General features: G+C 38.0%; 1 protein-coding gene across 3 annotated transcripts in view; it reads right to left on the reverse strand.

Annotated features, from left to right (window-relative positions):
* The window catches only part of MLIP (muscular LMNA interacting protein), a 247,151-nt gene that overhangs the window by 145,270 nt on the left and 75,262 nt on the right, over positions 1-26,619 (reverse strand). The window lies entirely within an intron of this gene.

Below are 26,619 nucleotides of genomic sequence, written 5' to 3' on the forward strand. Positions count from 1 at the left end.
GACAGTGAGTGTCCTGACTGCAGACGAACCAACCTCAAAACCTCACATGTGAAACTGACTGGCGTCCTCAAGCTTTGGGGATTTCTACTTTTTTTAAGTATTGATTTTTCTCCAAATCTGTAATATCTAGATTTGTGCTTCGGCAAAGAAAGATGTTGTGGCCCAAGGGTTGGTTATAGACCAAAGGCTATGGGAAGGAATGAAGATTTTACTTTGGGGACCTGGATTATACCTCTTAACATTTTCAACTTTATCAAAAGCCAGAATTTGTGGAAACATTACAAGTAAAATAATGCTCAAAGTGATTCTACTAGCACACTGGCAAAAATTCTCCCAAACAACACAGCACTTTTTGACCTAGAAAATTCTCTAAATTTCTGAATAGAAGTGCTGTTACACCCCTAGGTAAATTATATGCCTTCCTCTAGGCTATGTATATTTATGCATACTCAAAAGAAAAGAAAATATAACATCTTTCTGCCCTCAGAGAGCTTACATTCCAATTGAGAACAGAAAACAGATTACAAATAACAGAAATGCAAAGCAAAAACCAAAAAAAAGAGAGAGAGAGAGAGAGACATTGAAGTTCTCAAACTTTATGCATAAACTATAAACTATCTGGAGAGCTTGAGGAAACCTGCCCTTAGATTCTCTCTCTTTTTTTTTTTTAAAGATGTTATTTACTCACTTGTCAGAGAGAGAGAGGGCCAAAGCAGGTGGAGTGGCAGGCAGAGGGAGAAGCAGGCTTCCCACTGAGCAATGAGCCCAACACAGGTCTCCATCCCAGGATGCTGGGATCATGACCTGAGCTGAAGGCAGACAACTAACTGACTGAGCCACCAAGGCGTCCCTGCCCTCAGATTCTGCATGTCCAGCAAGCTCCCTGCTCGTGCTGGCTGCTTGCCCATAGCACTTTGAGTAGCAAAGACCTGGGGGTTTCTTGGAGGGACGTGAGATCACAGCTACATGGAGAAATTCAAGGAGAAAGCAGCACTGGTGCTGCACTTCAAAGGATCGGGGACTGGGGGCTTAGGAAAGTGGGACAGAATAACACTGATTTCAAGCAGAGTTAAAGGCCTGAGTGAATGCACCTGTCCTAACAGCCGTAAGAAGAGTCATAAAAGGCGAAAACCTAGAGATGATCATTCACTGGGGACACAAGGGGACCTCCCAAAGACAATCCTTTCACTTGTGAAATGTGGATATGAATAGTACTTATCTCACAGGGTTCTTGCAAGGACTACTGTGAAATCATGTAACCCCTAGAGGTCACATTCATCTTACACAGTCCTAGTGAGTGGCTCCCTACGAGGAAGCAGCAGTCTGGTCAGCCGTCAATAGTTTGATCCCTTTGTTCCAAGTAGACTCTATGAAGCTCTTCTCCCATACCTCATTCTGTCCTCCCTCTGGTCTTTTCTCTCTCATTTCCTTCCCCAACCAAAGCAATATTTATGCATGTTGGCAAGTCAACTTTGGAAGGGGAAATACTTTAGCCCCTATCTTTTGCCCTATTTGAACTCTTCCTTGAGTCATTTTACAACATGAGAACCAATTGAATTAATCCATTATTTTGTTATTTGGCTCTGTGTCTTACTGGCAACTTTTCTCGAATCATTTTCTTTCCCTGGCTTTATTAATAATTGTTGGTGTTGCAGACTATTTGTTGTATTGATAGAAGTAATAATTGTTAGTTTAAAAAAAACATAATGGTCATGCATTATAACAGCATGCTTCAGCCATCTGGTTAGTAACTACATATAGCCTCAAAGAGCACATGTATTTAGGACAATTTCTATAGAAACCATCCTCATTTAAATAGAAAATGATGGCACCTGTTCAAAAACAGGCCCCAGTCCTGAATGATGAAAAGCAAGGAAGTTACTTACATAGGATAGAGAGGTGGGGAGGAAGAGTGTCTGTCCTCCAATTGCAAAGACTTTTCCTATCAGTAAGAACATCACCTAGGGTCTGCCCAAGACCCTGAAGCATTTAGAAACACAAACCATTTTTTCCACAGCTCGATGTAGGCATTTAGTCAGTTAGGCTAAGCCATCATGTAAACATACTTGTTTAGTTCTGCCTCTTTTTATATAAACACAAACTTTTTAATGCTCTCTCTCCCACCAAATAACACAAAATGCTCCGTTGAATAATCTTTTGCCAAGAGCAAATAAAATTTGTTAAACTTTGCAACAGACAAATACAATCCAAATTCTCTTTAAATTTTGGCATTATTGATGGCTGAAGTAGGACGTCTTTCACCTTCTTTCTAAATAGATATTACTGCAGTAACTTCTAGCCAAAAGACTCTTCAGATACTGCTTTTAAAATAAACAATAAAGAACAAATAGTCTCTCTTCTTGACATGGGAAGCAAATTTGAGAAAAAAAATAGATTAGCACACAAAAGTTTGCCAAGAAACATGTAATTAAACAGATCCAGCTGCCAAGACTATTCAATTACCCATTTGTCTGTTCCTATACCCTGTGCTTGATAACATAACGTACTAGAAATCCCATTTATTTATCTTCAGAAACATCTGTTGAGTACCAGGCACTACTCTAAGCTCTGAGAGACACAAAGACAAAGAAGATTTGGACTCTATTCCCAACATGCGTGACAGTTTCACGAAAGAGACACAAGTTACAAGGGTGGTGAGTGAAGTCAGAGGACAGTGTGAGGTGATGTGTGGAATACAGACCCCATGGGGAAGTGGTCTTGGGCCATTCCCAAGGAGACTGCACTCTTAGCTTCTGCATTCTTAGTTCCTGTTTCTGGTGACCAACACTGGGACACTTCTCATTATGATTTAGTTTCTGGTTGGTGTGTTCCCTCTGAAAATGGGACTCACCAAGAGTTTGGATCCCTGTCTCTAGGGCAATAGGTGATTGATTCATCTTGCAAGATTAGTATTCTAAAGAAGGGGCATTAGGCAACACTAATCCAGAATTTTATTTTATAAATAAATTGTCCCTGAGAAGTTAAGTGACTTACCCAAGACCTCACAGCTCTCTGCTGGAAAATCTGGAATCCGGAGCTATTTTGTCTGCTTCTGACCAAGACGACTGGAAATTCCATTGCTTTGAACATCCTGCTGTTCTTGCTACAAGTATTTGTATGGAAGAGTCATGGGGAGGGAGCTGACTGAAATTACCTCCATCTTGCTTCTTCCTTTAGCCCTTACACCTTCGGTTTTTAGTAAGGACCTGTGCATACCAGCAATAACTGTCCCATTTGGAACTGAGAATCTTGAGGAAATTGGGCTGATTCTGTTTTCTTCTGGACAATTAATTCCAAGTTTAACCAAAATTATTATCCTTTCCATCAGAAGAAAAGAAATATCCACAAATAAAGAGATCACTGTCAGTCAGTAAGTTTATTGGACAAATATTTATTGAGTGCTTATATGTGCCACATAGTGTTCTGGTGGCTAGGGAAATAATAATGATCAAAACAAAATCCTTGCTCTCAGAGTGTTTAAAATCCAATGATGACATCAGATAATAAACAAGCATTAGGGGCTGGTTACTGCTCTGGAGAAAAATAACATGGGCTGAGCGGGACAGAGAGTGCTAGCAAGAGTTTAGAATTGGGGTGGCAATTTTATGTAGGGTAGTGAGGAATTTTTTTTTAGTTGGAGTGACATTTGAGCAGAGACATGAGGAAGTGAAGGAACTCAAGAGCTTGGGAAAAACATTCTGGGAAGTGGGATTAGCATGCTCTAGGAATGTAGGAAAATCACTGTAAATAGAGCTAAGGGGAGCAATGGGGGAGAGTAGTAGGGGCCAGATCATGTTTGTTGTTGGCTATCGTAAGGATGTTGGCTTATCCTCTGGGTAACAAAGGAAGCCATTGAAGGGTATGGCATAGAAAAGTGGCATTTTCTGACTTCTGTTTTAAAGGCTCAATCTTGCTACTGTGTGGCAAATAACTATAGGGAGAGGAGATGACAGACCATGTTCCCAGGAAGTGGACTCTGAGGTAGAGTTAGCTTACAGGAAGTTTACCCCCATGGAAGTGCTCTAAGGAACACCTCCCGTGGAAACAGGAAAGCAGCAACATAATTGAGAGAGAGAATTGGGTTGCAATGCACACCCAACAAAAGCTTAACTGACCTCATGAGGAGCTCTGAATTTGGGATCGCTCTTTAGAGTTGCCCTAAATTGGAAGGAGAGTGCCAGGCCTTTATATATGGGTGTATCAAGTAGCCATTGGATGCAGGCAACCCCTGAGAAGGGGGAGAGGCTTTGGGCAAGGAGCTTCATTCAGTAGAGAGCAACTCATGAAGAGGACAGACAGCTGAGCACTGTTACAGCACTTCCAGCAGCTAGGGAATAGTCTTTGGCCTGAAGGGAGATATGGATTATTTATCAGACCATTCACTATAGAAGGCAACGAGGAAGCAGGAGATTAGTTAGGAGGAAGTGATTTGGAAAAGAGATGATGGTAGGTTCTGCTACTAGGAGGTTAGAAGTAGAGGTGGCAAGGTATAAACATTTTCTGGATTTATTTTGAAGGGAAGTAATACTGATAAATTGGTGAGGGGGATAGATAAATCAAGATTATTGGTATATTCACTAATACTGATATATTGATGGGGGATTATGGGAAACCAATAAAAATTGATGTGACCTCATCATGTTTAGCCTAAGCAATGAGAAATAGTTGCACAACTATATGCTGAGGTGGGGAAAATTGGGGGTTCTGGTGGGGAATAGTTTTTGGAGAAAGACAAATAATTCAGTTTCAGGTATCAATGAGGTATCCAAGTGAAGATGTTAGTTGGATACATGAGTATTACTCAGGGAGGCCATTCAGGTTGAGGAAATAAATTTGGAACTCACTGGCTTATTATTTGAAGCTATAGAATGGGATGAGATTTTCTAAGGAGTGACTTCTGGGCTACTTCAAAGCTTAAGGGTAGGATGGTGTAAAGCAGCCAGAGAAGGAGTGTCTAGGGGATAGGAACAGGAGCGATAGGAAATGGTGCCAGAAGCCAAATGGAGAAAGTGAATTCGACAGGTGCTTATTCCTGGTGGATAAATATTTCTTATCACTGTCTCTTTTCCCTTCAAATTCTACCATGTACAAGGCCTATTATTTTTTATGAATATCTAATTATTCAATCATAATGAAGAGACTCTGTGGTCAAATAAATTTAGGAACTGGTATATTCCATATCTTCTGTTAGGCATCTCATAGCCAAGAGGTCTTTGAAGCTTGGTTTAGCCCACAGTTTCTCACATTTATTTGGCCACAGAACCCCCTGCTTGCCTAATGTATACCAATATCCCACTCACAATGGGAACTGCTAAATTGGACAAACCATAAAGACTTCTTTCTGCTGTGATATCCAATAAATATATAAAAAGAAAGTAGTTTGGTCAAGCAAACAAACAAACAAAGTTTCCACAAAGTTACTATATGAAGCGCTATTCATGATCTGGGAGAGAGCATAATGAGATAGATGGCAGATGTTCTCTGTGTTACAAAGAAAAAAACAAGAGGTATTGCACACTCCAGGTCTACCAACTACATACCCATTTGGGCAAACAGCTGACTAACAAAATATTCAGTGGCATAGGAATAGGAATTAAGTAAGTAGACGATGAATTGACTAGAAGATCTCAAAATATATCCAAAGAGGTATAATAAAGTATATACCTGGGGATGAAACATATTATTTAATAGAAATACTCAGAGATTCCATAGTGAATTGTTTCTATATACACCATAAGAGCAACTTAAATGCTGAACCAAAATATAATTCATAAAATCTTATTTCTACGTGCATAGAGTGACCCTATCATCTTTAGAGTTTACATTATAATTTCATAAACATGACAAAGTAATATTTATTGTCAATATGACTGTTAGTATAATATGATTTTATATGTACTTTTATTGAAAATAAAGCAATAGCATTCTATTTTATGTTTCAGATATATTTATGTATGAAGAATGCCCTCAAAAGTCATCATGATATGCCACAGATAAAAATTTTATCTGTATTACTCAGTTTAGACAATGATGAAAACTGTCCAAAATGGTTCAAACATTAAAGGATTTAATTGATTACTTTTGAGACTCTAAACTCTTTACACTTGGGCTCTGCCCACCAAGGCAAATCATGGACTGCCCCCACCCACAGGGGTTCTTGTTAAAGAAAAGATCAATTACCAATGTTTTGTCATTAGAGTCACACCTTGACTTTTCAAAGCAACTGCATTTTAAAGATTTTTTTCAACTCAATTTTTATTTATTTATTTGAGAGAGAAAGAGAGAGAGAGTGCACAAGCAGGGGGAATGGCAGGCAGAGGGAGAGGGAGGAGCAGGCTTCCCGCTGATCATAACCTGAGCTGAAGGCAGATAGATGCTTAACCTACTGAGCCACCCAGGCACCCCAGCAATTGTATTTTAAATCAGCTTCCTCATACTTGGGCAACATAAAGAACAGACTTAATATAAGTATAAAGATAGGCATATCAAGAAAATAACTATAACTTGCTACACATATATTTTATCTTAACCCATCATTTTTCTTTCCTATATAATCTATAGAAATACACAACCCTTAGCAGAATAACTGAACAAAGACTTCAGAAAGCCAGTTTTTATTAGTTTTGTCATGGACTATCTAACCTTGATTGGAAGAATAAAACAGGGAACAATATAAGAGTAGAAGTAACAACTTGTGTTTGCAATATAGTAATGAGAATGTGGGCTATAGGTCAGAGAGTACTGGTGTGGTATCCCCCACCACTTATTAGCTATGTGACCCAAAGAAGATCCTTGATCTCCCTGACCTTCATTTATTTTGACCATAGAACTTATCACACAAACTGAGACCCTCTTAAGTCTGAAGGGTAGGGGTGGGGGAGAGCATTATTAGGAATTACTTTAGGACATAAGCATAAACGGGACTATTTGGAGCAAGACATAATCAGTCTATTTATTTGCAACACAGAAATATAATATCTCAGTACTGTCAGGAGGTTAAAATGGTATGATATGAAATATAGGAAATTTGCCAATTCATGTGTTCAGTGAGTTATTTCTCCTTTTTCCTAAATAGAAATTGGGTATTGGTTGAGGGTAGGGATGATATGAGGGGCTTATTGTGTTATCTTTAAAAAAAAAAAAAATGGAGCAGGGTGGATGATTGGCACTCCTGACTCTGCTTGGAACATTCTCTAGCAGCTTCTTCCCTGTTAACCCCTCTTAATCCCACTGAATCCCAGGAAACTCAGATTCTATGGTAAATCATTTTAATTTGCATCATGAGGGTAATACAATTTCTGAAAGACAATAAACTCATAAAATCACTAACAACTCCTTCCCTGATTCCATGGGTTAGACACAACCTCCTATTGTCCACTCTCTCAGCACCTTGTACTTTTTCATAGCCTTTGCTGCTATTAAATTACATGATTATATAATGAATTACTTTAGTATCTGACTCTCCAGTCTGAAACATAAGCACCAGGACAATGGGAAATTTCTAATTTGTTCCTTGCTGTACCCAAAGCACCTAATATAGTGCCTATTACATAATGTGGGATCAGTAAATGTCCATTCAATAAATGAACGATCATGCACATTCATGACAGTAGTATGGAAGATTTGGCGATGGCAAGAGAGATTTCTGTCTTCAAGGAACATACAGTATCAGGACCCATAGAGAAATGAATCATTTAATCATTGTATAATTTTGTTTATTTGAAGATAGAGCACATACAAAAAACCAACCCACACTGGATGTCAAAGCTGTGACCTTTAGGAGTGTATGGAAGGAATCAAGCATAAAAGGGTGTGTCAGGGGCAAGAGTGAATGAAGAAAAGTGAGAAAAGCATCTCTGGTTGAGATCTCCCCTCCCACTCCTGGCAGCCACAGACTCTCACCCTGGCTACTTCACACACTTCACCTACTCATCCTGAGAACAGAACTTGTCCTACATACAATACACGTAAATACCACTGAACCATCTGATGTGATGCTACTCTTGATACTTAACATATATTATTTCTTCTATTTCCTACAACAAGCCGTCAAGAGAATTATGATGACTGTTGGACAAGAAAAATGAGACTCAGGGAAATTAGATCCCTTGCTCAACTAGCACATGATGCAGTTGGATTTGAAATTGGGTCTGACTGCCTTGAACCCAGAGTAGCGTTGACTCTTATTTGCTGACCGCTTCTGCCCCCGTTACCTTACAGATACTCATTCATAGAAAAGTGATAAGAAAGGTGGTAGGAGGGGCAACTGGGTGGCTCAGTGGGTGAAGCCTCTGCCCTCGGCTCAGGTCATGATCTCAGGGTCCCGGGATCGAGCCCCTCATTGGGCTCGCTGCTCGGCGGGGAGCCTGCTTCCTCCTCTCTCTCTGCCTGCCTCTCTGCCTGCTTGTGATCTCCGTCTGTCAAATAAATAAATAAAATCCTAAAAAAAAAAAAAAAAAAGGAAGAAAGAAAGGTGGTAGGACGGGACATTACAATGCAGAAGCCAGCAAGGATTGTGTTTTTAACATTGTTTCTATCCAGAAAAACTGGGCAATGATGAACATTTTTTTCCCAAGCCACCCTATTCATTCTCAAAATATAGCCACATACTCACTCTTCAGCCTTTTAGAGCTGTTACTCTCTTAGTGTCTCTATGTCAGTTCAACTATAAAAGCAATGCATACTTATTTTGCACATAACTTTACAAGTGAAATGAGATTATCACCAGAAAATACAATTATATTGTCACTGGTATAAGTGCTAAAGCTACATAAATTTCAATATGGATAGTACAATACAGATACAGAAAAAGTGTCAAATATTTAAATATGACTAAATATGTTTATGATAAGTATCTCAATATATTTAGTAGATAAGATTTATCTTCAAAAGCAATGTGTGAGCTCTAACTTATGTTTTACACCATCAATTGAGTAATTCCCCTAATAGAAACAACGAAATTCGGAGTCAGAATCAGATTCAAATAATAAATCTACCTATAATTATTGGTGGTATTATGTAAGTTACTTAAATTCCATGAGCTTCAGTTTTTTTTCATCTATAAAATAGACATGATAAAAGCATCCAAATTTCATAGGGTTAAGGTGAAAATTAAATGACATATAAGACCCTAGCATATGGCTCAACACATAGTAGGCACACAATATATATAATTTATCTCTTTCTTTTTGGGATAGATAAAATGGATGAGGTTTACCAAAAACTTCTAAGTGATACAAGTGTCAGAATACAATCTCATTTACTTGCAGGATTTCCTCCTCTTCCTCCCCTTAACTCCAAAACAAAACAGAAAGTTGAATTTTAACCAACTTGACTCTCATCTACTATCATACTAAAGACATTTTACAACTCTGTGGCTTACCCACAAACGCTCAAAACCAGCTTCATCAGAAGTTACACAACAATCAGGCAGCAAGTTAATAGATCCAACTTTTGCTCCATATCCACCCAAAGCAATCACTACTTAAACTGAAGGGTTACCTTGGTTTTGGACTTGTTTTTTGGTTTTTTGGGTTTGGGGTATTTTTTGTTGTTTTTTTTTGTTTGTTTGTTTTTTGTTTTTCTTTTTAGATTTATCTATTTATTTGAGGGTGGCGGGTGGTGGGGGCGCAGGAAGAGGAGGAGAGAGAGATTCCTCAAGCAGACTCCCTGCTGAGCATGCAGCCCCAGGCAGGGCTCAATCTCATGAGCCTGAGATCATGACCTGAGCTGAAACTAAGAGTCCAATGCTTAATAGACCAAGACACCCAGACACCCCTGAAGGGTTATTTCAGTGAAGGTTCACATTCATTGTAAAAGATAAACTGAGTGGGTGGAGAGTTGTATATGAACCACATTATATTGAGATGGTCTTTCCTTTCGATTTTTGGTTTGATACTTAGAAATTTTCACCCAAAGAAAACCTAGTTGATGGCGATAACAATATATTTCCACAAGATGAGAGATGTCCTAGGAACCCATGCTCCTGTGAAGCTTTCCATGAAGACAGGAATTAATGATTCTTTGGCTCACCATTGCATTCCTGGCACTTAACTTTTGGTCGGTACGAATATTGTTGAAAGAATTAATAGTATACACCTACCCTTGAGAAAATAAGAGCTAAGAAATAACGGTGCCATGGGTCAAGCGTAAAGAAATAGAAAACAAAACACAAAGCTTTTCTGTGCATAATTCACCTTACCTAATGGTAATGCAACTGTAAGTCAACCTTCTACTGGCACTTCTCTGGCTACATTACATTAGATGATAGAAGGCTTCCTAGGTCAGAAATGGCTACTGTTTCACAGGTGAGATATTAGGAAGCAGTAGAGAAGATAATAGGAAGAAAACATTTTTCTTTGTTTACTTCTCACAGTGTGTGATGAAGTCATATGCAGGATAAACGAAGCAAACATTTCAAGTCAATACAATAGATCATTTAAAGGTATTCTGTACATCACAAAACGGACACTGAAATAGCAACCGTCTTACCCGAGAAAAAGCATTTGACCTATTTATCAAATTTGCCGACAGATTAAAACAAAGACACTATTAAAAAATTTGCAGTGAAAAATAGCTCCCTCATTTCCATAAAGAAACTAGATTATCTCACCCACAGGGATTTTGTGATAATTAAATAAAATTGTACATAAAACATTCCCAACATGGTGCCTACCATCTGACAAAGCCTCAATAATGATTAGCTATTGCTGTAGTTGTATGACATAATACTGAGTTGCCCAAAGCAACTAGCAATCTTACATTAATTATATATTTAAACCAATAAATGCCAGTTACATAACCATCATTTTAAAATTTCACAGAAATATTATTGCTGATATATACTCCAAAGTATTTTTCTTTAAAAATCAGTATTTTGTTTATTCTGATCAATTTTATTGTTTTTGCCCTCATAGTTCACATCTCTGTATATAATGCATTACAGACATTATTATAACTATATAACTATTTTCACCTGTGATTTTGTTAATTGGTAAGTCCACATGCAAAGACAAACCTATTCCCTTCAAATCTGCCTATTCCAATTATCAACACAGTCTATACAGAATCCTTTTCCATGAGTCTTTTTTTTTTAATATCACAGTGCTATTTTATTCAAAATCTAACTATAGTGTTTCTGCAGAAATATTTTCAAAATCACTTGTCAGTCTTTTGAAAACACGTATTGCTGCTAATAAGTCTGTTTACCTGAAAAGGGTTAGGGATGCTGAGCAGGCAGGCAATCTGTAAGTCTTAGATTCCAATACGTTGCCCATACTGAATCGTGTACAGCTATGTATATATACTTGTTTCTTTCAAATCAACATGTGACTGTGTAGGAGATGGGGAAGGGTTCAAACTATGCACAAATAAGTTCTAGAGGTTCTAATGACATTCAGCTGAGTACTCTGTAGGCATAAAGGAATTTGAGACACAAAAAAATCATTGTCCCAGTGCACAGTTACTAAAATGTTTTCCTGTAAAGATAGAATGTCCCCTTTCTTTCTGAAGACATTTACCAAGGTCCATAATGTATCACTTAAATTCTCTCAATAAGCTCACTAGTAAAAATACAATATACTTTCCCTCAGGATTTCAAATCTCACTCAGATTATTTAATATTTTCCTTTAAAAACTGACATAAAAAATAAAACTATTTCCTCTTTGAAACAGTTTTTGTAGGAAAGAAAAATGAATAATCCCTAAGTACATTTAATATTTCCTTTGAAAATATACATGAGATTTTTATCTCAGAAAATAAATAATCCATGGCCTTGTGTTAATTCATTACTTTTTAAAGAAATCTTTGGCTTTTCTAGAGTACTAACCATGAGCTTAGCAGCCAGAAAGATTACTTGACTTCTTGCTGCCTCAATTTTCTCTTCTGTAAAATAGGAATAATGAGAGTAGCTACATCACAGGGCAGTGCTTACATGAATTAGCAAACATAAGTCCTGGGAACAAGAGCTGGCATAGAGTATATGTTCAATAAATATTAACTGTTATTATCAGCTATTATTTACAATAGAACAACGATATATGTTTAAGTAATTCATTCATTATTTCCAACCTTCCTTCATCCATTCTCACATCCCCCTTCCAACACTCCTGAAGATAATAAATGAATGACCTCATGCTGCTCAAATCACTGACTTGTTTCTAAACATCTGTGTCATAGATATTGTTGGCTCTTTTCATCATCAAGAGAGCTTTCCTCTTAGCCCTCTCTGAGTGCTCCTTGCCCTGGTTCTGCCCCAGTCATTCTTCTGCTTCTTCTCCTTGGGTTCTCCTCCTGAGCCCAAAGACTCAGCACTTAATGCCTCTTCTCTTTGGCTTGAGTTTCCTCCTCCCTGATGGTTGTCCTGTACTCTGTCATTTCAACACTTTGGAAGGCTAGCTGGCTCTCCGAGTTCCCACTGCTCTCTCTCCCCACAACTCCAGCTTCCCCACTTCTATGTTTCACTTGCTGGCTCTAATACAAACACCACAGTGCAAGAGGTTGGACTGGGGAGTCTGACAAACATGGCCTGGCTCTGCCATTTACAAGTTGCATGACCTTGGTCCATCTTCTTAATTTCTCGAAATCTTCATTTCCTCATTTGTAATAGATCAGGTAGAAAACCTAGGTTCCATTGAGTAATACAACAGGTGTAAAGCATTTGCTATAGCTCCTGGTGCATGGAAAGCACTCAACGTATGTTAGATGATTATTTCTATTGACATCCAGTTGAATATGTCCAAAATATTTTGACATTCCATATACTTATATAAAATAACTCCTCCATAAGTTCTAGAAATGCTTTACTGCCACTATCACTTCCCAGACACCATACTTTAGCCATCTTATTATTCTGTCTCACTTGTTTCCATCATCTGAAATAAAATCTAGTAATGTCTTCTTCAATTGCAATTTAAAAAAAAAACTAGCCTTGTATTTTGCTGCCCAGTTTAAATATTATATTCTGCACCCTCCTCTACTGGTAGGTGTGGTCCAGTGATTAAGCTGTGGCCAATGAGATGCAATTAGAAGTAAATCTCCTTAAAAGGGTGTGGCATGTCCTTCTTGATTTCATCCTCCATCTTGTTATCTATAATTTGCATGTGATGGCTGGATCTCTAGCAGCCATATTAGACCCTCATGATAAAAGCTTCACTCTGGACATGACAGAATGATACATGAATTAGCAGAAGGAACCCTAAAGTGAGGTCAGGACTGATAAGCTCTGAACTTTTTCTTTTTCTATTTTTTTTTAACTAATGTGAGAAGTAAATACCTATCATGAAATTTCTCTCTTGTCCACAGCCGGGTCTAACCTTAAGTGAATCAACATTTCAATGTCCCTTACCTAATGGGCATCCTTCATTCTAATGAGGCCAGTTCCCTCACAGGGTCCCGAGCTGCTTTGTCTCAAACTGCTCCATTTGCCCGGTTCTCTTCTCACCTCCAAGCATCTTGGGTTTCCAAACCAAAAAGGTTCCAACCTACCACAAACCCATATCTAATTTTTAAAGCACTCAACCCTCTCACTCTCACCTGAAGTTTGTAGCATTTATATTCTCTTCCACATTATCATTTAAGCAGTAGAGAATCTTGTGGTTTGAATTATTTGTAAGATCCTTAAAAACCAGGTGTTTTGGGCTGGGTTCTCCAGAAACAGATCCCAAGACAAAGTTCAGGGTGTCAGTTACTTAAGAGGCATGAACACCTGTTAGAGGAGGAGGACAGAAGCAGGATCCAACAGAGGAAGAAGTTGAACCATGACACAAACCCGACAGAGGTTGGGCTACTTTCTCGGGGAACTGGAAAATGATTATTACCACGAGACCATCCTCTATGCAGCCAAAGAAGGTAGGCCTTCACCCCATGAATGCTGCCTTGGAAAGGGAAGACCTCAGTGAAGCATCTCTCCGGGAAGTGGCAGACTCAGGAGGAGGTCATGGCCACAGGCTGTCTGCCAGCCACACTTCCCACTGCTCAGCAGCAAATCTGTCCTGAAGGGGCTGCTGGACACCACATCTCTGTGTCCATTGCCTCGGGTCTCGATTGTATGCTTCTCTTCCCACAACACCTACTTTAATATTCAACTTAGACTAGGTATGTGATAAATATTTATAGGATGTTTTATGAAAACATAGTCTTTGCATAACCGAAACAATATAATCGCTATGAAGTTCCTAAGATGAATCCACTCGTGCCCTAAGGAAGGTATTTAAAAGTTCCTTTGTAAGAAAAAAATCTTTTCAAAACATTTGCCTACCGCTTCCTGGAGTCAGCACTGACTTGGCAAAAGGTTTAAGTCCCTTGTTGTGCAGAACATGCCTTTTTCACTGAGCTCCATATAACACTTCCCTCCATGCTAGATGTACTGGGGCCTCAGACACACTCCACCAGAAGCACAAGCCAGCGGGAGAGAGCTTCCCATGAACTTTCTTCATAGAAGGCACACAGTGATCACAGGGAGGAACTTCCAAGGAAGAACACCGTCAAACATCTTGAGATCAGGAAAGCAAATTCAGCACACCTCTCATACATTCCAATTCTCTTTCACTCCAAGCCCTTCTGGGGGGTCTCAAAGAGTCTCAGACATTGCTAAATGTCTCATAAGTTTCTCTCTCCCCTTTGCAAAGGGGTCCATAGAAAATGACATAAGAAAGCAGCCAACCGTTTTGTTTACCCCCTTCTTCCTTCCTGCCCCAAATCCTGTCCACTCCCAGTACACTCTAATTACATCAGATGCAGGAACTCAAAGAGGATTGTGGAGGGGATGGAAGGGAAGGAAATGTAGAATTGCGTGAGGGTCTGACTCCGGAATCAGCAGCAAACAGGACAGAGGGGAAAAGGCACCTGAGGGCTCAATATTAACACTAATAAATGAAAAGCCAGTCGAGGCTTAGCCAACACCCACCAGCCTCTCACTCCATCCTGCTCCTTTGTGAGCAGAGGTCGCAAAAGTCTATGTTCCAACCACGTAGCTGAGTTGTGACAGCGGATCTTATTTTGGCCTACACACGAGCGTGATTGAACAATCACAAGGTGAGTTCACGTTGCGGGGCCGCCTGCTTCAAATCTGCCCCTATCTTCGTCCACCCGCTGCTTCCCAGAATATATCTTTATGGTAATTTAGCCACTTTAAGAATCACTCCCATCTGTTTCTCTGTTACAAAGATAGCTGCTTCAGGAGATCTCTATCTTCGCTGGTAGCGAAGGGAAGGTGGGGGTGATGGGGACTGTCACACAATCTACAGAAAAGTCACCTAAATGCAGTTGCCATTTGTAATTCTCCACGTGAGAGTTTTTGAAATGTTTGTGTTTGGATGTTGTTTTCTTCATCGCCCTGAGCCAGAAGGCCTTGACAGAAAGTCAGACTTCAAAAGTGACAAACGGCTCTGATCCTGTAAGGGTGGTTTAGTTGCTAAGGAAACTGCTTTAAAGGGAGAAACAGATCCTATTTCTGAATTTATAACTGGGAGAAGAAACAGATGTTGAGTTCCTGAGTGAGTCTAATTTCCTTTGAGACATAGCTGGGATCCATGGGTGGTAAGAATGGGTTACAATTTTTAGGCCAAAGAGATAGCAAAATTATCCACTTTAGAGGAAACCTCACTAGAACCCAGGAGTTATGAATAAAAATATGAAATTATTTCTTCTCCTTTTCCTTACCTTTGTAAATCCCCCCTCCAAAAAAAAAAGTTCAGACAAGGCCAACATATTTTTCTAAGAAATCCACAGGAAAAGGAAAATGACCAGGACTCATCACAGAGACTCACCCCAGTGAAGATGTCTGGCACATGATGACAGTGTGTTCTTAGGAAAAAAAAAAAAATACAAAATCTCTTATGAACACTCCATAAATATTTTCAAAGGAGTTGTCAGGAATGAAAAAAAAACGAAGTCTGAAGAGATTAGTGGTCACTTTTGCAGAAATGGACAAAGAGCAAATCTGATTTCCCCTAGCAAATACCTCCCCACACCTGTGGATTAAGCCTAAAACCATCTAGAGCCTCATTCTTTCACTTTACAGCAAGTTTCAGATACTTTCCTAAAAATTAATTTTGATACCAGAAGAAAAGAAAAAGAAATTTTTGTAAGACTGGCACATTTTCTAGGTGGCAGAAATGCTAAGTGCCTTAGATTCATGATCAGATAACCCTCAGGAGTCTGTGAACTTTCTCTGTAAGGGTCCAGATAGCAAATATTTTAGGCTTTTGGGATCATACCATCTCTGTTAAGAATCACTCACTTCTGCCATTGTTGGGTAAAAGCAGCCATAAAATATATATATATATATATATATATATATATATATGTGTGTGTATATATATGCAAATCAATGAACTTGCTAGTATTCTCATTCAACTTGATTCACAAAACCAGATAGTGGACTAGTGGTGGCCTATCTGCACAGGTCTGCCAACCCCACGTCACCTCATAAATATCCTTACAACCCTGTGGGGTTGCCAGCATCATCATCATTTCTCCAAAGAGGAAACCAAGCCTGTCTGAAGTTGGGTCATTTGTCCATGGTCACACAGAGTAGAGGGCAGCATTAGATCCTAGGTCTACCCATCTGGTCTTCACCACCATGACCCTGAGTGTGATACGTGTGCCCCCTGGCTGTTATTCAAAATGATTTTAGGAGATACACATACAAACATGTTAATAGCTCCATTTATTATAATGTGTATCCAAGCTTTGATTTTACTAATGTTATTTCTTCAGCTGCAATACAAGAAAAATCATAAACAATCATTTTCATGCCTTCCTTTTCTTTTTTTTTAAATCAAGGAAAAATTATATCTGGTTTTTGACAAGGAAGAAAATTATTTTACTCTTTTTGCATGTAGTATTTTCATCTTTCAAAAAGTTTTCATTTTTTCTCTCATTCAGTCTTCAAAATAAAAGCTGGGGAAGAAGGATGTTGTGATATTATAATCCGCATAGTGCAGATGAGAAAAACTAAGGCACGAGAAGTTAAGTGACTTGCTCAAAGTCACACCCTGTGACAGAACACCTGGCAGTTGCTCTTGAACTTTCTCCAGACATGGAGTCCACACAGTGGTTCCCCAAGTCTTCAAAGCTATAAAGAGCCAAATGCAGGAATTTCTCATTTCTCCCACAACCATATCAAAGATATAAGGGAACTAAAAGCCAACAATGTAAGTCTTGATTTCTTGGGCCTGGGATGCCACAGGGCAGTAACAGAGATTAGGAAGTGTGTGAGTATGTGCACAATGGTTCTGGGTAATGCCCATCTCCTGATTCCTAGCACAGTAGTTTGAAAGTACTTTCTGGATTAGCCATAGGTCATGGTGTAAGCACCAAATGCTGAATGATTTGAATCTAAAATTCCATATGTGTTTTTAAAAGAACACTTACTTGGGTTGCTAATGAGCTGTGTGACTTTAAACAAGTCACTTCGTGTTTGAGGACCCCAGATTCCTTATCTGTAAACCACAGCTGCTGGACTAGATCAGTGTTTTTCAAACCACAGGTCATGACTCTGAATGAATTCTCTTCAGCTTTTTTTAAATTAAGCAGAAAAGAGAAGACGAGAATGGGACAGAATCAAATTTAATAGAAAATATCCCTGTAAGTACTATTTGGAGACTGCTACAGATTTAAATGAACACACACACACATACACACACAGTGTTTTTGTGGTTCATAAATTCAAAAGCCATTAGACCAAATGATCTAAGAGCTTTGCACAGCTTTAAGATTCAATAATTCTACAGCTTGTTCTTTAATAAAACTGCTCAAACCATACACTGAAGCACTGTAAAGTCAATAGAATTGTAATCCTTACAAACCCTCTCAGCATCTTAAAGTTTTATAATTGTTAAGAAACTGTTTATAACCATTCAATCATTATATCACATATTCAGTTCTACAATATTATAAATTCACTATAATGCTATTTATATCATCATTATAACACTATTAGTTTATCAGTTAATAGTAATGAGACATTAAATATTTTGATTGGGAAAATATGGTCAGTAAGGAAATAATTTCTGAAAAACCTGACTGATTTCCATGGTATTACTTGCCTACATATAAACAAAACAAGGCCAAAAAAGCTGTTCCAGAGCGTGTCAAAGATGAGACTGTTTTGAAATGAATCAAACATGTACCAGATATAAAAAGGGTAAAACTTTCCAGTTCTTGTTTCTATTTGCAGGGTACAGTATATGCTACTGCTAGACCAATATGTTATGATCGGCATTGAAATGGCAACTCACCAGCCTGTGGAAAAAAATCCAGCCAAAAGAATTCAGTGCTTTTGGTTCCATTGCATTCTGGAAGCCCCAGAGGAAACACTCTTCCATTTGCAGAAATAGTAGTGCCAGGGTATGTGATAAATTGAATGAAAAGGACAGGAAAGACACTTCAAGAATTCACTTTCTGAAATTGAAACCCATTCTATTTTTAATTCTCTCTCTCAGGTATTTAAACCTGGATCCTAGTCAAGTCATGTTGTAAAAAGTATCCCCGTTGACAAATTATCAGTGTTTCAGTTAGCTGCAATTTCCCTTCTGAAAGCTATCTCCATGGATTAGTATTCAGAAACATAATTTGTGCTGAGTGCCGATTTTGATGAATAGAGAAATGACTCTGAAAACAAGATTTAAAAGTAGAAGTCATGAAATTAGTTAAGTATGAAGAAGTGAGAGAATAAATAAGAATTTTCAAGTATGCTGAATGTTTACAAGTTCTCAAATAACACATGTGAGTGTAAGTAAAAGAGATCCATAACCGGAGGCCTTGGGTCTAGAAGGATCAAAAGGGTTGATCCTAGGAGGAGAGAATGAGTTCATGATGGGCTGTTCCCAGACACTAAAGACCAAATCACCGCTTGCCTCCTGCCTCAATGGGAGGATGGTTAGATTTCATTGACAGTAATAAAAATTACCACTTACGTGAAACTCATTGATTTTTCGGCCAAGATCTTGAAAACACCCCTGACTCTGATCTTATAGACAAAGCTAATCCAGTGTCCTGGCCAGATTCCTTGAATTAAATCTTCCCCCACTCTCCATTTTATCCTCTGCTCAGTTGATAAATGATCTTTCCCAAACACTTTCAAAGAAGAATGCCTATATTAGAAATAGTGATAGTCAATGGAAAAAGAAGGTATTTAGTTCAAACTTCACTGAATAAGATTTTAAGAGGTCTCAGCTATCAGACATCTTCCTTAAAGAGAATATAGATTTTATAGTACTTAGTTTTCTATATTTAATAATAATATTAGTGTCTTTAAGAAAAAAAATGTAAATCAATTTTGAAATTTTATGAATGGAATGTGTCCTCAAGATTTAAACTCTAATGGCTCAACTTTCACTCATCGACCCAGAAGTGGTTGTCAACCCGGGCTATTTTGCCCCTCCATGGAGCATGTCTGGAGACATTTTCTAGTTGTCACAAAAAAAGGGAAAGGCATGCTCCTAGCATCTAATGGGTAGAGGTCAGAAATATTTCTAAACATCCTACAATGCATGGGGCAGCCCCCACAATAAAGATCAATTTGACCCAAAATGCCAACAGTGCTGAGGTTGAGAAACCTGTTCTATAGTATTTCCCAGATAAAAAGCAAGAAATAAATAATTGAAACAATGCTGTGTTTTGGTCTGTATCATTGACTTACTCATTATCCAAGTGACTGGCTCCCCTACATTGATCTCAAACAGATGGGATTCAAATTCATGCTTAGCAAAGCTGCAGATCACTTCAGGATCCATGACTGGACGCTCCGGGATTACGTGAGAATTTTAGTCTGCTGTATTGCCACCTGCGTATGTGTTGTACGTGTGATCCTTTCCCTCTCTCTCTCCCTCTCTCTCACGTACACAAACACAAAACACTTAACACAGATGAGAGTACCCTGTATACAACTGGTGCTTATTATATCTTAAAGACTGATTCCCATTCCAGCCAGTTGCCTGGATACAGAAGGCTAAAATGACTGACTCAGAGTCAAAAGTATTAGTATTTTAATGGCCAAAGAAAGTTGCTCTGGAGAGAAAGTGTATATAAAAACAGATGAAAGTGTTCACAGACCTGTACCCCCGAAGCAAATAATACATTATATGTTAATTAAAAAAAAAAAAACAACAGATGAAAGTGAAATACAGAATAAGGCTGTAAAACATGCTGAGAATGGAGGCAGGAGTATCTTCCTGGAAGGGACTGAGTAATTTTTTTAAGTCTAGTTGATTCCAGCGGAGAATAGACATCTTGAATGTAACCGCTGTGCATAACTTTTGTATCTCAAGATGTCTTTCTGAGCTGGTTGGTACACTCTAGACAGCTGTCTGAGCACTTCCTGCCAGAAGAGATGCGCTAGAGGGCTCATTACTGATGGAAGAGTTGAAAAGAAAACTGAGATCCCTCAAGGATCAGATTCCCTCCGATGATGGGAAGGTGCAACGCGAGCCCTGCCTTCATGTTTCTTCACACGTTCATTATGCAAGAGTACAAGAAAGGAAGAATCAGGAAACAGAGAGCTGAGAAAATAGTCCACTCACTTGCAACTCTCTACAAATGATGCTTCTAAAATTCCTATTTTAAGAGGTTATTTAAGATGTTACTTAAAATCGTTATTTAAAGTGGGGAGAGTTATTATCAGTAAAGATTAAGGAGAAAATTGAATGTGGGGGTATGGGCCCCATGAGAACCCTCCTGCTGTTCAATTCAGAGACTTAAAACAAATGCACGGGGTCAAGTCCACTTGCATTCAGAGAATATACTGATAGCTTGGCTCTGTTACAGGACCTTAGGTGGGTTTGGGCTTTTTGGGTTTTTGGTTTGTTTTGGTTTTTTGTTTTGTTTCTGTTTTTTTTTTTTTTCCTATACAAAAATTCTCATTTTATTGTGTTCCCATTGTTTTTAAAAAATGTTTCAGTTTGTCAGGATTATAAACTAACTGCATTTTAAAAATAGGTTTGCTCAACAGAAATTTGAGTTTAAAAGATAAACCCAATACATGGGTTTCATTTAGGCTTTTAGTAAATTCTTCAAGTATATTTGGTATTGTGAGACATAATGTTTTGTTTTGTTTTGTTTTTTGAGATGCTGTTTCAAGGGGATTCTGATTCTAGTTCCTAAAAGATGCAGATGGTCAGGGATGAACATTCTGTAGAAGGGACAGTCTCCAGATTAGAGCTGTGTTGCATGCGCTGTCCATCAGAGGAAGTAAGTCCTGAAACCCATGCACTTGAGCTAACCTGTAATTACTTGAAAATGAAATGTATATTCAGTCACATTCTGTATGCCAGTAAGAGAAAAAGTAATGGAGCACCTGGGTGGCTCAGTCGGTGAAGCGTCTGCCTTCAGCTCAGGTCATGATCTCAGGGTCCTGGGATGGAGCCCCATGTCGAGCTCCCAGCTCAACAGGGAGTCTGCTTGTCCCTCTCCTTCTGTTCCTCCCCCGACTCATGATCTCACTCTCTCTCTTTCAAATAAATAAATAAAATAAAATTTTTAAAAAGGAGAAAAAGTAAGGCTTCAAATCCTGAGAGCAAAATTATCTTGTGGACCTGAGCTACAAAACTAATCAGGTAATATAAAATTCAAGCTCAGCTAAGGTAATTCCCCATAGTGCTTATATCCTAAAAATAGGTACTTTTGCTGTGTTGAAATGTTGCTGTGAAAGGACCTCTTTGTTTAATAACTAAAGTTCTGTAACTCAGCATCTCTAAAGGTATAGAGAATCTGTGCAAATTCATACATACCTCTCAAGTCCTAGTCAATTTATTATTAATTTAACTAAAACCATTAAAGAAACTTGAGCATTTCTGAAAAGAAAGGTACCCATGTTACACTTTTGAATATACTTCTGTTATGGGAACATAATTGTTTTCTTCAAAACCACCATAGTTTTGTCTAAATATTTTATTTCCTTTTTTTTCTTTTTTGGTTCCATTAGAAATAGTACAAATTCTTTGTTATGGACCTCAAAATAAATGTCTAATTTGGTGGGAAAGGGGAACTCTTAATTAAATTATTTAAGGAAGTGCACTGAGTTACCACCCATACCTTAAGAATGAGCATGCCTGTTAAAAAACAAAAAAAGAAGAAGAAAATCTCTCCTAGTGAGTCCGCATCTTCTACCATATTGAGGATACAAAAAGCATGCAAGTGTTTCTTAAACACTTACTGAAGGGAAAGACTCAGTCTCAAGGTGTTAGTACATAAAGTCATTTAAATTGTGGCAGACTAGCATAGGGCATATTAGGACAGTGGTCTCCAAGATTTCTGGAGTATGCACCCATTAAAAATATAATTTGGGCACATACTTCCACTATATACATATTTATTTTTTTGTCTGTTGATTATCTTCTGCAAGTATTTCTGCACAAATGTATCACATAAAATATGCACCTAAATGGACACTGAAATGGTGAAAATAAAAATTATTACAGATTAATAATTTCTTCTGATGCCCTAATGGTTAACCAGACACAACCACTGAGCTGTGCTTACCCATTTTGAAACCTCTGCAATAGGTATAATTTCAGCTGTTCAAGCATGGTAGCTGACTTTTCGATACAGCATTTTTTTAACTTAACAGGGAATAGTAAACAATACCCAAGTTGAAAAGCCAGCTTGCTCTAAAACCAGAGAGACAAATGTACTTCTGGAGATGTTCTTTGATGGCCCCATAATTTATTTTAAAAAAATTGGCTAGACAGGAAGTGAAGATGGATGACTGGTATTTATCTCCATGTGCAAGGTTAAATAATGGCGCAGTCTTTATGGTTGGTCACGCTCTTTGGCCTCTTTCAATTCTGGCTTCAAGATTGTCTCATCTGCCACAAAACCCCAGGGAAAGCAAAGAAGGGTAAAACAAATCAATACTTCGCCAGTCCTATGTGTATGTGCCTTGCCCTGTTCCTCAGATCTCCCACTTAGGCCAGATTCTTACCTCTTACTTCCCTGAACCTCCAACATGTGACATATTCAACAAGTTTGCTGGCTCAAAGACCTCACAAAAATTTCTTTTCCTTGGATTTTCTTCAGAAAAAATAAACTATTTTATCACCATTCTGAAACAACCCGGCTTAAACTAAATGAGTGAAGTTTGGGAAACACATTAGCATAAGCATATGAACATTTTCCCTTTGGAATAAGAGCTAAAGTGAAATAATACCCTGGTCTTTTCTGAGGACTCCCATAGAGAGCTGCTCAGCTTAAGAGGTTGAATTCAGTAAGGAGTAAGTTCAGCCCACCCAGGTGTCTTCCCCGTAGACACATTCCCCAAGTAGAGTTTTAGGCTCTACAGAAAGTCTGGTTGCCTTCTGGCAGATGGGCCTTCTGGCAAAGGGCAAGGATCTCACACTGCAGAGGAGTCCAAAAAAGGAATTTCCGTCATAAGCATCTGAATATATCTTGTGCTTTTTAAATTTTTCTTGATCAGTTCAGTAAATAACAGCATCACCCAGGCCAAATCTGCTTTCTTTTATTTAAGAAAAATAACGTTCTTCCAACAAATGTGCCCATGTAGGTTGAACGCTTAGCTTTTCTTCCTTCTCTTTCTCACACACTTCTGAGAGCAGTTGCCCCACGTTGAAAAAGTAGGTGCACTCAGGGGAAGCCACCAAGAGCTTTCAAGAGAGTCCATACCCTTTTTTTTTTTTTTTTGGAAGATCTATTTATTTATTTGAGAGAGCAAAAGTGGAAGAGATCACAGAGGTAGTGGGAGAAGCAGACTTGATGCTGAGTGGAGAGCCCAATGTAGGACTTGATCCCAGGATCCTGAGATTATGACCTGAGCCAAAGGCAGACACTTAATAGACTAAGCTACCCAGGAGCCCCCAAGGGTGTCCATACTTATCTGAAACTCCTTGACTCCTTTAATTGCGTTTACTCCTTTTTACCATTATTTTTCCTTCTTAGTTTCCTTTCTATTTCTTTTTCTTCTTCAAATAACACTTCTTTTTTGTTATTTATTTATTTGAAAGAGACAAAGAAAGTGAGCACAAGCAAGAAGGGATAGAGAGAGAGAGAATCTCAAACAGATTCCGCAGTGAGCATGGAGCACAACGTGGGGCTCAATTTTGTGACACTGAGATCATGACCTGAGTTGAAACCAAGAGTCAGATGCTTAACCCACTGCACCACCCACATACCCCATCACTTCTTTTTCTTGAAATAATAAATAAAACAAATAGGTTATATATTAAAATGTGATTGTGCTGAGAAAAAAATAAGCATGAAAATGCATAAGGAGTGTGTCAAAGGTAGAGGTGAGGGCAAAACAGATTTAAATAAATTGGACAGGAAAGCCATCCAGGCAACTTTAAAGAAAAGACTTGAAGGAAGTGAAGAAATAAACAATGCAGGTATCTAAGGAGATATACTCCAAGAAGAGAGGATAGCAAAAGCCAAGACCCAAGGCTGGGAGAATATCTGTTTGAAGAAGACTTTTGTGTGGCTGAGAATGAGTGACTCTGGGGAAGAGCCATAGGGAGATGAGACAAGCCTGTTTGAGAACAGGAGCTAGATTGCTGGGGCCATTTTAGCCACTATAAAGACTTAAGCTTTTATTCTTAGTGATATGGTAAACTATTGGAATATGTGAATCAAAGCAATAACATGATCTCACTATGCCTTGAAAGGATCATTCTGGCTGCTATATTAGGAACAGAAAACAGGAAGTGATGAAACACAAATCAATAAATTGATTATTTATAGTGGGGAGAGGAAGGAAAAGCAGGAGGGATGTTAGAGGAAATGTAATTCTGCAAGTACATATTTTTGTGTAGTTTTGTGTAGCATGAAATCATGCTAATGTTTTACATATTTGAAAAAATTAAATCAAATAAACAACAATGGGAAGGGATCCTAAAAGTGAATATACACAACAAAAACCACAAACTTAACCTAATCAGATATAGAACTGACAACATAATCACACAAAGGAAAGGAAAAGAAATTAATCCAAGTAATGCTTGAGGTTTAATTTATATATCAAAAAAAGTAGAAAATATCAGTGTACAACTCAAAGAATTTATAAAATTGAATATACCCTTATAATCATCTCCCAGGTCAAGAGACAGAACCTTACCTGGCCCCAGAACCCTCATCCTCCCTTTCAGTCACCATACCCCCACCAAGGCTAATTGCTATTCTGACTTCTCACAACATAGGCTCATGTGTTTTTTCTTAACTATAAATGGACTCAGGCAGTACAAACTTTTTAAATGTTATATTCATAAAATTAATCCATAGTTTTGTGTGTAGTTGTAAATCCTTCACTGTGGAAGAAAGGAGATAAAAATATGAAGAGAGATGATAAGGAAGAACACTGATCTGTTGAATATTAGGGAAAACAATAAAAACATTTATTTTTCATAGCTTTGTCTGCTGAAAACACCTAGAAGCAATGATACCCCTGAAGCAAAAAACACATACGGCACCCAAATCTTGATTCCTGTGCCATTTACCCCTAAAACAAACTGAGAATGGGGAAATGACTGATTCCAAAGTTGAGTCACAAGAAATGCAAGATGATACTAAAAATTATGTGTACACACGAAACTAGATTGAGTAGGGAATACTTCCGTACTCCCTGACAGCAGAATGCCAACTAAAACTAGAAGCAATATTAGAGTTAGGAAAATCACAACTTTGGAACCTTCACTATAATGAATGATTCAGGAAAGAATCCTCAATGAATGTCAAAGCCATTAGGTAAAAGTTTGTTTAGAAACAGGATATATGTAGCCTCAAAATATTTCTGCATAAATCATTTATTAATTGCAAAAAAAAAAAATACCTTTCCAATAGATAAATATGGTAGACACCATCTTAACCCAAGTGGTCAATGTTAATATCAACAATAAATGAACAAACTAAAATCACGTGCCTTCCAGTGTGATATGATAAGAATATATCACTTATATTTGTTTCTGGCCAAAAATAATAACCTGAATCTAATCATGAGGAAATAATACAAAAAACACTCAACTCAAAGGACTACAAAAAAAAATACTCTGTGTTCTTCAAAATATCAATGTCAGAAAAGACAAAGAAAAGCTGAGAAAATGTCCTATATAAAGGAAACAAAAGAGGTATCTAAGTATCACATAAGAATCTGAATTGCATTCTGGATTGAAAAGAAACAATGCTATACAAGTCAACGTTATAAAGGACAGTGCACCAATTTTGCAGTAATCCAGGAAAGAAAGAATGAGTTTGGGATTCAGTATACTAGCTGTGGAGAAATCGGTATAGAATATATATTGGAAAACAGTATTGCATTTATGTTAAATTTCCTAACTTTGATAACTTAATGGGGTTATATAAGAAAATATTCTTATACTTAGAAGATCCATGCTGAAATATTCAAAGATCAAATATTGTGATGTCCACACCTTATTCCCAATTGGTTCAAAAAGAAAAGAACAAGAAGATGATAGCAGGTAGGTAGGTAGAGAGAGAGAGAGAAGAAAGATATAAAGCAAATGAGGTAAAATGTTACAAAATGTTAAATAATTGGTGAATCTAGATGAAGGGTATTTGGTGTTCATTGTACTTTTCTTGGAACTCTTCTTCAGCTTTAATTTTCTTAATAAAAAGATAAAAATATGAAAATAATATATATAAAAATTTTAGTA

The sequence above is a fragment of the Lontra canadensis genome, unplaced genomic scaffold (genome assembly GCF_010015895.1).
Source record: "Lontra canadensis isolate GAN:19392208 unplaced genomic scaffold, GSC_riverotter_1.0 scaffold27, whole genome shotgun sequence".
Taxonomy (NCBI): Eukaryota; Metazoa; Chordata; class Mammalia; order Carnivora; family Mustelidae; genus Lontra; species Lontra canadensis.